At 41.4% G+C, this 13,091-nt stretch overlaps 1 protein-coding gene and 1 pseudogene across 1 annotated transcript in view; one reads left to right on the top strand and one right to left on the bottom strand.

Annotated features, from left to right (window-relative positions):
* The window catches only part of OPHN1 (oligophrenin 1), a 296,207-nt gene that overhangs the window by 99,391 nt on the left and 183,725 nt on the right, over positions 1 to 13,091 (bottom strand). The gene's annotated exons all lie outside the window — the stretch shown is intronic.
* LOC121171066 lies at positions 1,888 to 2,297 on the top strand (annotated as a pseudogene).

Below are 13,091 nucleotides of genomic sequence, written 5' to 3'. Positions count from 1 at the left end.
TGACTACAGTTTCTTGCTAATGTAGACTTTGGGTGTCAACAGTATTAGCTCAAATAACTGGATTCCTGACACTCACAGGAGAGACCACAATTGTTTTCCCAGCTCCTGTCCTGGCTCTCGATGAGACCAGTCCCAGCCATGATGGGAAATTTGGAGGGTGAACCAGGGGATGGGAGTTCCCTGCTTCCCACCCACTTAGGCCTGTGTGCATGCGTGTACTGTTTTCAGCCCTCATCTCTATGCTTGAGGAAGAGTGGTTTTTCTGCTACTTGTTGGAGGCTTAATACTGTGATTATGAAATCAACTGAATATACGTAAACCGTAAAAATTAAAAAAAAAAAAAGAATGAAGGGCAAGACAGAATGGGCGTGTAGGCTAGAGGGAGAGTAGGCTGGCAAGTTGCATGATACTGACAAATCTGTGTACATGAAACACATGAAAATTGCTCACCTCTGAAAAACTAAAAATTAAAGAAAAAACAATCATTCATATTTGATTATACCATCAGAATCAGGTGAGAAATTCATAGGATGAATGGCCCACAAAAAAATGGAAAGAAATAAAATTTTAAAAGACTAGGGGAAGGCTACATATTAAAACAGTTTCAAGAAAAAGCATTTGGATCCAGAATTTAAATATATATATAATATTTATAATATATATATTTAAATATATATATACACAACTCTGTGTGTGTGTGTGTGTATATATATATATATTATATAAACACAAAACAAAAACCACTGGGCTAGAACTGGAAAATGTTTAAATGTAATGTTATTTAAAAATTAGTTTGCGGGCCTGGCGTGGTGGCACAGTGGTTAAGGTCCTCGCCTTGCACGCCCCAGGATCCCATATGGGCGCCTGTTCTAATCCCGGCAGCCCCGCTTCCCTTCCAGCTCCCTGCCTGTGGCCTGGGAAAGCAGTCGAGGACGGCCCAAAGCTTTGGGACCCTGCACCCGCGTGGGAGACCCGGAAGAGGCTCCTGGCTTCGGATCGGCATAGTATCGGCCCGTTGCACTCACTTGGGGAGTGAATCATCGGACGGAAGATCTTCCTCTCTGTCTCTCCTCTCTGTATATCCGCCTTTCCAATGAAAAAATAATAAAAATAAATCTTTAAAAAAATTAGTTTGCTTCTAAGGTATGAAAATGGTATCATGACTATTTTAAAAATGGAGTCCTTATCCTTTAGAAATGACACATAAAATTGGGTTCAAAACAATTCACCAGGTAGAGCAGCAGGCGGTAAGGAGTAGAGCGAGGACAACATGGGCTATTTACTGATGACTGGTGAAGCAGGGGGTTGGGTGCAGGAAGGTTCTTTATATCAGTCTCTTATATCTAATTGTCAACAATTTTTTTTTTTGTGAACAAACCTTTTCTGTCTTATGAAGCTGTATAAATATCATAATTTGCCATGTTAGGGTCCCAAATTAAAGTGCCATTGTATTGGGAAATAAACCATTTACAAGTTTCTGGGGGGCACAGAAATTTATATTTACTTGAATATAAAGTGTTTTACACGTGCATGGATTACACAGAGAGATAGCCACTACAAAAGGTTTACGAAAATGGAGTTCACAGATATGTTTGGATGCAATTTTTAAATTTACATATTATAAATTTTATATATATATGTCTCTCTCTATATATTTTATATATCTACATATTATCTCTATAGATTTTTAAATGTTCCCTAATATGAACTTATTTTATTAATGGTGATTAGGGAAAGTGGCAGCTGTTGCTGCTTTCTGAGAACTGTGTGGCTGGAGACTAGTGGTGAAAACAAGCCTTTTGCTTTCCTCAGCTGCTGCCAAAGCGTTTGGGCCTTCCGAGGAAGCTAAGGCCGCGCTGTGGTGAGGCCCTCCCTTTATCTGGAGACATGCACCATGCCAAACATGTATGCCAGCCCGGCACTTTCTGCCCACACCATAGCTTCCACCTCCTTAAGCTGGCTTGCATCTACTCTGCCTTTGACCTGCAGGTGACCTTCCTGGGGGACAAGATCGATGCCCTCATCAAAGCAGCCAGTGTCCATGCGGGGCCCTTTTTTTGCCTGGCTTATTCACAAACGCCCTGGCCAATGTCAACAGCAGGAGCCTTATCTGCAAGGTAGGGGCTGTTGTACCTGCTCCAGCAGCTGGTGCTGCGTGCCAGCTGAAGGCCCAGCCCCTTGCTACTCCTGTTGCTCTAGCTGAGGGCAAGAAAGAAGAAGAGAAGAAAGAAGAATCTGAGGAGTAGTCTGATGAAAGCATACACTTTGGGGGTCTATTTACTTCAATAAATAGCTGAACTCATAAAAAAGAAGAGACGTGGAGACTTGTCACTATTGATTATTTTTCTTTTTTTGAATTACATATGAAGCACATGGATGAGAGTTACATCAAAAAGCTCATGGAAAAATGAAATTAAAAAATGAGCTTACTGCAGTGCAAAATTTTTCAAAACCCAACAGGAGTTTTCAAAAAGTTCATAGAAAATGTGCATTATGAAAAACCCGTGCATGGATTTCAAGAGGAGTTTGGTTTTTTTTGTTTTTTTTTTTTTTGCACTAAAACAAACTTCTTTTTAAACATATTTAGTTTGTAAGATTTGAAATGCATCAAGACATAGTCCAAAAGAGTTCAACCGTGCACTGATGGAAGGTCCGGGCCAGGCCGAAGCCAGGAGCCTGTTACTGCCCGGGAGGCATCACCGGCTGCCTGCTAGAACAAGCCGAATTAGAAGCAGAGTGAGGGCCTGAACCCAGGCACTTCAGTGTAAGGGGCACAAGCACCCCAAGTGCCATCTTAACTCCTGTACCAAAATGCCTATCCCGAATACACATTTTAATTCCATTTTTATGAATTCTTGCAAGTCTCCTTCTGCAACAAATATGAAATCAAACTAATACACAAAACAGACCTCCACAAAGACAAGACCCTTCTAGGAGAATGCGTGTCGGCTGCCTGCTGAGCCGAGGGGAGCTGGTTGTGGATTCAACTAGAGAACACAGAAGAAACAGGGCACTAAGACATCTCGAACTGGGCATCAACCTCTTAAGGATAACTAAACCATGAGGGATGAAATAACAGCTTTCCTGCAGGCTTGAGCATGTGCCATTTGACATTCTCAGTGAGATCTTCCCTGGAGACGTATCAATTAATCACTACGAATAAAGGGGAAATACTGTGAGTAAACCCTGAAGCAACCAATTCAATTTCAACTTGTTATCATTCTTTTGGATGCTTGACAAAAACAGATGCAATGTAATAGATCCACAGGCTAAGAGGGAAAAAAAAAATCTCAAAGAGGTAATTCTTCGAAGTAGCCAATCCAAGCTATCAGCATACACTTATAGACTCCTTGGAAACAATTTATACAATCACTGAGAACGATCCCTTCCTTAGAGAAGATGCAAAGATTGAGGGATTTAGACATCTACAGGAAGAATTGAAGGGTATGACCTCTATTTGGGGCAAAATAGTCCTAAAAGATAACACTAACTTTATATGTTTTGTTTTTTTCTAAGACTTGTTTTTATTTGTTTGAAAAGCAGAGTGACAGATCTTTCATCTGCTGGTTCACTCTCCAAAAGGTTGAAACAGCCAGAACTGGGCCAGACCAAATCCAGGCACCAGGGACTTTATCCAGGTCTCCCTTAGGATAGCAGAGGCCATCTTCCACTGCCTTCCTAGGCACATTAGCAGGAAGCCGGAATGGAAATGGAACAGTTAGGATTTGAACTAGCACCCACATGGAATGACAGTCTCTCAGACTGCAGCTTAACTCACGGTACCACAATGCTGACCCTTATTACAGTAATTTTAAATAGTTTATAATCCAAAAAAAAAAAAGACCATGTCCAGTTTTCTTTATCTTTCTATCTCTAGCTTTTACCATCAATGCTTGGCACACAGCAGACATCTAACAAATATTTAACAGAAAGAATCAACAGTGGCCAGGACAGCAGGAGTCTCTCACAGGACAACAAGAAGAATTTTTGTCACACAGATTTAACGGGCTGGGATGCCACACATTAGATCAGAGCAGAAAAGAGGAACTACATGCACATGAATTTCAACTTACGTGATGCTATACTATGAAAAATTATGAGTCTTAGATTCAATAAAATGTGTACTTGGACAGGCTGTTTCCAGCTAAGTCTACAGTCTTTTGGCCACAAGATGAAATAAATCCCATTTTGAACAGATGTGAAAATTTCATAAATCACTAGACATTTAGAATACAGTCCAAGTGTTCTGAATCAGATATTACCTTTAGTTTGATAAAGGGCAATAGAGTTACATGATGTCATTGAATATAATTTCAGGATTGCAAGAAATCTTTGACTTTAATAAACTGTAAATTCAATTTTCAAGAGTTAAGAGGCCAGAGGATAATAAGTACAAACAATAGATGTCCTAAAGAAACCAAGAATGTCTTCTGGCAAGAAAATAAAAAGCCCACGAGGCAGAAAAGATTAACACGGTGACAGTTTAATAGCAGAAAAGATAATACTGCTTTGAGAAAATGAATTGGAGAATTGAGCCAAGGTGATGGTTATCCATGAGTTTGGAAAGTCCTGGAAATGGTGCCCCAAAGTGAGCCCCCAGCCTCTGCGTCCCACCGTTACCCTTGCCCGTAATTCTTTTGCATAATTCCTCAATTATGTTGATTAAACATTTATTCACCCGAGAACAAAGTTGGAGCATGCTTAGACAAAGGAAATGAGGGAGAAACAGCAATACTGCAGGTCACTAACACTCAGGACATTCCTGGTAAGTGCCTTCTGTCCCAGGCATTACACAACTACAAGTGATAAAGGATTATTCATAGCGTTACAGTATATATGATGTAGTATAGGACACAGGCAGGGAAAAAGTATCACAAATACAGTGGAAAGGAGACAGCTATGAAATCAGCAGTGACAAGGAATAAACCTTTTTTTTTTCTTGGTGACTTCAATTTTGGGAAAGATAGCTATTATCTCGATAAACAGCATCACTACTGTGGAAGCTGATGATATAAAATCTTGAGATAAAATATTCTCTGATAATTTGTAGAAAACTGTTATGGAATCAGTGAAATAGGTGAAAAATGTGGAATCCGATAACCACTATCAATAAGGCAAATAAAAATTTTAAAGTGTTCTTGTGCACACTACTTTCTGCTTTCGTACTAATTAACCTCTGGAATGTTAGCAAGGGTAGCTAGGGGTTATCTGTAATAATACAGGGAATATCTGAAACACTACATGTGTGAAAATTTTAAAGGTAAGTTGCAGTCAGCATTTGAAATGTAACTATGTCCTACTTTTTATTTCTTTTCCCCAAAGTAAAATGATCTTTTTTTCCTCATTTCCTGAACTTTTCAAAGCACCCTTGTATTTATCTTATAAAAATATTAGGATGGTAGAAGTTTCTACCATCTGCCTGCCACTGGCATTCCCAATAGTGTTGGGATAGTCAATGTGCCAGCACCACCTTATTGGAGGAGGCCAATCATTTATGGAAACCCAGGAAGAGCTGCATTCCTATGATGGACAGAGAGAACTGAACACCACAAGGCCTAAGGCCACCATCCTTGGAAAGGCCTGCCTCCGGACTGAGCACCTGGTTGGACTCGTAAGAATTTGCATGTTGGGAAGGTATTTCGTGAACTGATGCAGTTGAGTCACAACCTAGACTACATGTATCATGTGCTTTATACTGAACAACCGCTTTCTTTCTTTCCGGAGCCTGGAATTTTGGCACATGTTGGATATAGATTACCTTCACAACCAGCAAATAAAAATCCCGGGTTCACAGTCTCTAATGACCTCCCCATATCTACTTACATGTGCTATCATAGTCAATACTAGAGGGATCGAGGGTGCCTGTACTGTATCCCTCCATTGGGAAAGGCCTCCCGGAAGCTTGGGCCTGGGTTTCTCTGGACTTTTCCTCCATGCACCTTGTTGCTCTCTGTTCATTTTTTCCTTGTATCTGCTAACTATAGTAAGTCAAAGCCATGATTGCCACTGTAGGCTGACTCCTATGAGTCCCTTGTGATGAATTCCCAAACTTGAACATGGTCTTGGGAGAGCCCCCAACACATATGAATAGAACATTTTCAGGACTTGCTCAGAAAAACACACGATTTGAAGCCTCCAGGAACTCGACTGACAAGGCATGTTGTCACAGAAAGGCCAGCAAGGACAAAGAATATACTGAAGATGACACTGAAATGACAACAGCACAGATGAAAGAATTTAGAGTGTTCGCATAAAGTCACACAGACAAGTTGCAGCTAAGGACAATAAGTAGGTCTTTAAATACAAACGTTAGGGGCTGGCCCCGTGGCATAGTCATCTAAGCTTCAGCTTGTGGTGCTGGCATCCTATATGGGTGCTGGTTGGTGTCCTGGCTCCTGTACTTGTCATCCAGCTCCCTGCTTATGACCCAGGAAGACTGCAGAGGATGGCTTACATCCTTGGGCACCTGCAACAATATGGGAGACCCAGAAGCAGCTCCTAGCTCGTGGCTTCGGATTAGCTCAGCTCTGCAACCTCATATGCCTTATGTATGTCATATAAATGTCCCAAGGCTCAGGTATCTCAGCTATGTCATCAGGACCAATAACTCACTTTCCTACAGAGAGTGATGGGAGTCAAATTAGATACTAATATGTTTAGTACAGTGCCAGACCCAAATAATGATACTTCAAAAACGTTGTGGAGAATAAAAGTAAATGATTCAGTTTATTTTGGTAAGGAAAAAAAAAAAACCTGATATCTATGCACAGAGGGATCTTCGAAAAGTTCATGGCTGGGGTTGGTGCCATGGCATAGCAGGCTAACCCTATGTCTGCAGTACTAACATTCCGTATAGGTACTAGTTCAATCCTGGATGCTCCACTTTCAATCCAGCTTTCTACTAACAGCATGGGAAAGCAGCATGGGATGGCCCAAGTCCTTGGGCACCTTAACCCACATGGGAGACCTACAAGAATTTCCTGGCTGCTGCCTTCAGACTGATTCAATTCTGGCTGCCACAGCCATTTGGGGAGTAAACCAGAGGATGGGAGCTCGTTCTCTGTCTCTCTCTCTATCTCTTTCTCCTTCTCTCTATGACTTTCACATTAAAATCTTAAATAAGCACCGGGATTCATGAAAAGTAATAAAAAAAAAAAAGAAAAGAAAAGAAACACTGGGAAAGTAGATACCAACAAGTAAAAACAAAACAAAACAAACAAACAAACAAAAAAAAAACCTAGGGTGAAACTCCAAGTTAATTAATCATAAACTCAGAATGTTACTGAGTTTTCTTTCCCACATCCTACCAGAAACCACATAAACAAACCCATGCCAACTGAAAGGAAAAACACGATTCATTCCTTTCAACACATAGCTTTATGTTTCAAAGTGCTAAAAATGTAACCACAAATGAACGAAAACCTTGACCCTCATTAAGTTCCATATATGAGTCATTTCTCAAGGTCAATCACAAAGCATGCCAGCCTTGACTTTGACAACAGAGAAACAGAGGCTAAGGAACATCACATTAAGAGAAAGCCACGGTGCTTTCCACGTTTCCTCTGACACTGTTGGACGGATCACAGAAAAGGATTCTCCGATGAGTAAAAGTGGCCAATCGGATTACGAACTAGTAAAAGCTCATCAGAACACGCTGAGCCTACATAAGTATCCATGAGACAACGACGCGACAAGAGAGCTAATAGGAAGCATGCTAGACACAAGGTCATCAAAAGTAAGTAGCATGCGTACGGTGTCAAGAAGTTCTGCGATAATTTTGTAAAGAAAAACAGAGGAATATTATTATAAATTGATGGAAGACAACTTATATTGTGTTGAACATCCAGGTCGTCTCTGTATTATAAACTGCTGTCCCATTAAGTCTCTAGACACATACAAAGTCAATTCCAGCCAGCTGACATAACAGCCTTCATTTTCTACACTGCTTGGACTCTTCCAATGCTTCCACGCACCAAGGGCAGAGGCAGCAAACTGATGGCATCTGCAGGTGTGTATTAATTAGCTTTGCACAATAGACTCTTTTTAATCTGTAAAGCATTTCAAACACAAAGACAGAAAGTCGAAAAAAAAAAAACAGCCAACACCGGGGGCCAGCATTGTGGCATAGCGGATGAAGCCATCGCCTGCAATGCTGGCATCCCATATGGCTGGCCTCTTTGTATCCTGGCTGCTCCACTTCTGATTCAGCTCCGTAACAGAGCTGCCAGCTGATGGCCTGGACAAAGCAGTGGAAGATGGCCCAAGCTTCTGGGCCCCTGCTATCCATGTAGGAGGCCCAGATGAAGCTTCTGGGTCCTGGTTTAGCCTGGCCGAGAGCTGACCACTGTGGCCAGGTGCGGAGTGAACCAGCAGGCAGATCTGTTTCTCCCTCTGTTCTCTGTAATTCTGCCTTTGAAAAGTCAATAAACCTTTTTAAAATAACCAGCACCTATATATACTAATCATATCAATATTATGTTGTACTTCTCCGATTGTTCTTATTAAAAAATTAAACGCTATAATTAAATTGACACTTTCTGAATACGCATCCCTTCTCCAAAGATTATCACAATGCTGAATTCAATATTCGTCATTCCCACGTCAGCATGAACACACGCACATACATAATCATTATAATTTTTCGCAGGTTTTTAAAAAATTCATGTAAATGGTAATAAATTTATAATGACTTTTATGACGCTTTGCTTCATCAAATTATATTTCTGATATTTATACATGTTTTGATATATCTGATTTCAGTTCAGGGGCTCAAACATTCTCACCATTGAGGCAAAATAGACCGGGGCTTATTTTTGTAAGTGAAGTTTTATGACAACAGATGTCTCATTAGTTTATATACCATGCATGACTACTTTCACAGTGTAACAACAGACCTCCTGGGATCAAACAGAGACCATCTGCCCCTCAAAGCCCAAGTTATTTACTGTCTAGACCTGTAATTAGAGAAGAAATATTTTCAACTCCAACTACTAGCTGCCTCACTTTTCAAATGAACTAATTCATTTGTACATGAAAGGCAGAAAAAAAAGAGGTATCTCCCATCTTCTGTATCACTCTCCAAACACGCGCAACAGCTGAGCCAGCCCCAGAGTAGGAGTCAGGAACTCAGTGCAGATCTCTTCAACGTGGCACAGGGACTCAACCGTATTAGCCACTACTTCCTACTGCCTAAGCTGTGCAAAAGCAGCGGGCTCCAAGTGGCAGTGAGCCTGGGACTTGCACCGAGGCCATCAAATACGGGAGGCCAACGTCTTGACTGGTAGTTTACCTGCTAGGCCAGACACCTGCCTCTACTCCTTTTAACTGCTACCCAGTAGTTTCCTGAATGCATGCCTAACACATCGAAAGACATTCATATTTCTTCCTTTTTATGTTATGTAAAACCTTATGGGCCCGGCAGCGTGGCCTAGCGGCTAAAGTCCTCGCCTTGAACGCCCCGCGATCCCATATGGGCGCCGGTTCTAATCCCGGCAGCTCCACTTCCCATCCAGCTCCCTGCCTGTGGCCTGGGAAAGCAGTCGAGGAAGGCCCAAAGCCTTGGGACCCTGCACCCGTGTGGGAGACCTGGAGGAAGTTCCTGGTTCCCGGCTTTGGATGGACGCAGCACCGGACGTTGCGCTCACTTGGGGAGTGAATCATCTTCCTCTCTGTCTCTCCTTCTCTCTGTATATCTGACTTTGTAATATAAATAAATAAATCTTAAAAAAAAAACTTATGGCTGTGAACATTCTCAAATCACTAAATTACATACTATTTTAGAAGGAATAATTGACTTCTAACATTTAAAAACTAGATTTCACACAAATATCTGGGTTGGTAATGTTGCTTGAAAAAAAATCAGCTGGGGCTTTTCATTGATTGGGTTTTTACTCTGTTGGCTCTATGTTCAGACTAGAGAAGGTCTCCCCAAAAAGCCGTTGAACTTATCTGGACAATAAGATGCTGGACTCTATGCTTAGTATATGCTTGCAATGAAGGAATCTCAACTGAACTTGAACTGTGGTCACTCAACAAGGTGGAGGAATCCACCAGAGAGGGAGGGTTTTGGGAGGGGTGGTGGGAATCCCAGTACCTATAAAACTGTGTCACATAATACAATGTTATTTAAAAATAAAAAAATTTAAAATAATAATAATAAAAAAAAAGAAAAAAATCAGCTGTTGCAGCATCAGGCCTAAGTTCTAGCATGGCTAGCCTGTGGGAAGTAACTGAGGCGTGACTGCCCTCTGCTGGCCAAGAGCATGCTCTACAGATAATCACTGTATTCACCGTCTGAGCGCTATGCACCTGCCTGTCCTAAGCAGGTGTTTGCTATTCTGCCATTGTCTTCCTTTTGTGATGTCACCAATGTGTTAGTTGATCAGTGAAATAACTGGATTCCAACAACTGAACCTCTATCAGAGAACAGAATAAACAAAAACTAAAGCATACATCACCATCGTCTCAGAACTTGACTTGGTACTTTATCTTACATAACTCTAACCAGAGGGTTAAAAATGAAATTCCACTATCAGTCTATCAAGCTTACTCTGGGACATACTCTGGGATATAAAATAATAAATCTTACTCTCGTCCCAAGCTTTAAAAATACCCTAATTCTACGTGAAAGGAAAAAATATATCATTGGGCCCTGTGTGATAGTATAACGTGCTAATCCTTTGCCTGCAGCACCGGCATCCCATATGAGCTGTTTGATGTCCTGGCTGGCCACTTCCAAACCAGCTCTCTGCTTATAACCTGGGAAAGCAGTGGAGGATGACTCAAGGCCTTGGGCCCCTACATCCATATGGGGGACTTGCAAACTCCTGGCTCTGGCTTCAGACTGAATCAGCACTGGCTTCTGTAGCCATTTCGGGGAGTGAACCAGTAGGTGGGAGATCTCTCTCTCTCTCTCTCTTTCTAAATCTGTCTTTAAAATAAACAATAAATAAGCCTTTAAAAAATACATTTTGGGGCCTGGTGCAATAGCCTAGTGGCTAAAGTCCTCACCTTGCAAATGCTAGGATCTCATATGGGTGGCACTTCTTATCCCGGCTGCCCCTCTCCCCATCCAGTTCCCTGCTTGTAACCTGGGAAAGCAGTGAGGGACCCTGCTTTCCCTTGGGACCCTGCACCCACATGGGAGACCTGGAAGAAGCTCCTGGCTTTGGATCGGCTCAGCCCTGGCCACTGTGGCCACTTAGGGAGTGAATCATCAGATGGAATATTTTTATCTCTGTCTCACTCCTCTCTGTATGCCTGACCTTCCAATACAAATCTTTAAAAAAAAAAAATACATTATGAGGGGAAAAATGGCCAACAGAGAGGCCTAAAAGGCTTCTTGAAACTATGTACAAAAGGGAGTTAATTTTGAAGCTTTGGACTAATGCACTTGGCAATGACAGGAGAGGAAGTCACACTCCTCTCCAGGAAGATATCAGCTGCTTAGGGCAGAAGATGCTAAGCACAAACTATGTGTGCAGGTCTACGTGTGCACCACATACAGAGGCATACACGTTCACAAACACAACTGCGTGCATGCCTAACTGTGAAATTAAATAATACCTATATTGAAAAGCAGGGATGTTGTATTCACTAGCACTTATTCTGTGATCCCCATAAGGCCTTATACTAGTATATACTGTATTTTAAGAAGTGGACAGGAAGACTAAGACTGACATGTTAGAACTTCAGCAGGTCTACCCCCTAAGAGTAAGCAGGCTACCGCTGTTTTAGGGGCTTGTGGGAGACGCATTTCATGGTAAGTGGCCTCTTTGTCAGAATCCACTCTAATTACATCGGCCATTCGAAAAGATACTGCTCAAAGATTTGTCAAACTTGACTGGCATGAGAAAGTTTGAAACAGCAGCACATCAACGCAGGAAGCGAAATGAGATATATATGGCATTTGAAATTCGATGTGATCGTGAATGAGTTATTACAAAAAGCAATGCCAGGTATATTTTCCCTAATCACATTTGATATGAAGAAGGCAGTTCTTGACTTTTACATTGTCACTGAATTTGTTATGTCTATGCTTTTCTTCTTAATATGAATATATTTCCTACAAGTAGAAACTGAGATACCTTAAATTTGCTGATGTAGAAAAGCATCTGCAAGGATTACATGAGAAAATGAAAGCCTAAGTTTAAATACTCATTTACTTGCAACATGTCCATGGGAAGGTTTTTAATATCAAGGACATGAAGTTAAAACCACTACGAATGCATATAGAGTTACGAGAAGTAAATGAGTTAATACATGCGAAAAGCTTAGAATCTGGCACAAGTTTTCTAATCATGATAATCTCGCTGCTAATAGCATTGCTGTAAGTATATCGAGGAAGTGAATCATTGGACTGGCGGGCAATGCCTTAAAAGAATTTTTATAATGCAAACTTTATTAAGCTTCATTTAAAAAAAATCATTTATTCCCTTGAGGAGCACAGACAGTAAGTTCACATATGACGACTCACTCCTTTTTAAATGCCCACAACAGGTAAGGGGGTGAGAGATCAAGTGTGGAGGCCAAAGCTAGGCACTGGGAACTCAATTCAAGTCCCTTATGTACATGGCAGGAAGTCTATCACTTGGGGCATCATCACCATGCTCCAAGCTCTGCATCAGCAGGAAGCTAGAGTCAGGAGATAGAGTAGGAACCTAAGAACTCCAGTGTGGGGCGCGTCGACCCTAACTTTGTATCTTTTTTTTTTTAATTTTTTTATTGCTAATCACATTGTATTATGTGATACAGTTTTGTAGGCACTGGGATTCCCCCTACCCCTCCCACAACCCTACCCCCATGGTGGATTCCTCCACCTTGCTGCATAACCACAGTTGAAGTTCAACTGGGATTCATTCATTGCATGCATATACCTAGCATAGAGTTCAGCATCTTATGTCAATCAATTCCATAACATTGTAAATTGTTGCTGATGTTTTGTAGGGGCTTTTAACCGACAGGGACTTTACTCTGTTAGCTCTACCTTCAGACCAGAGAAGGTCTCCCCTAGAAACCGCTGAACTTATCTGGACAATAAGATGCTAACTTTGCATCTTAACCAGCAGATCAAATGTCCATCACAAGCTTCA

Source organism: Ochotona curzoniae, unplaced genomic scaffold, assembly GCF_017591425.1.
Source record: "Ochotona curzoniae isolate NIBS_2020 unplaced genomic scaffold, NIBS_Ocur_1.0 contig_1274, whole genome shotgun sequence".
Classification (NCBI taxonomy): Eukaryota; Metazoa; Chordata; class Mammalia; order Lagomorpha; family Ochotonidae; genus Ochotona; species Ochotona curzoniae.
This window is presented reverse-complemented; position numbering and strand designations above follow the sequence as displayed.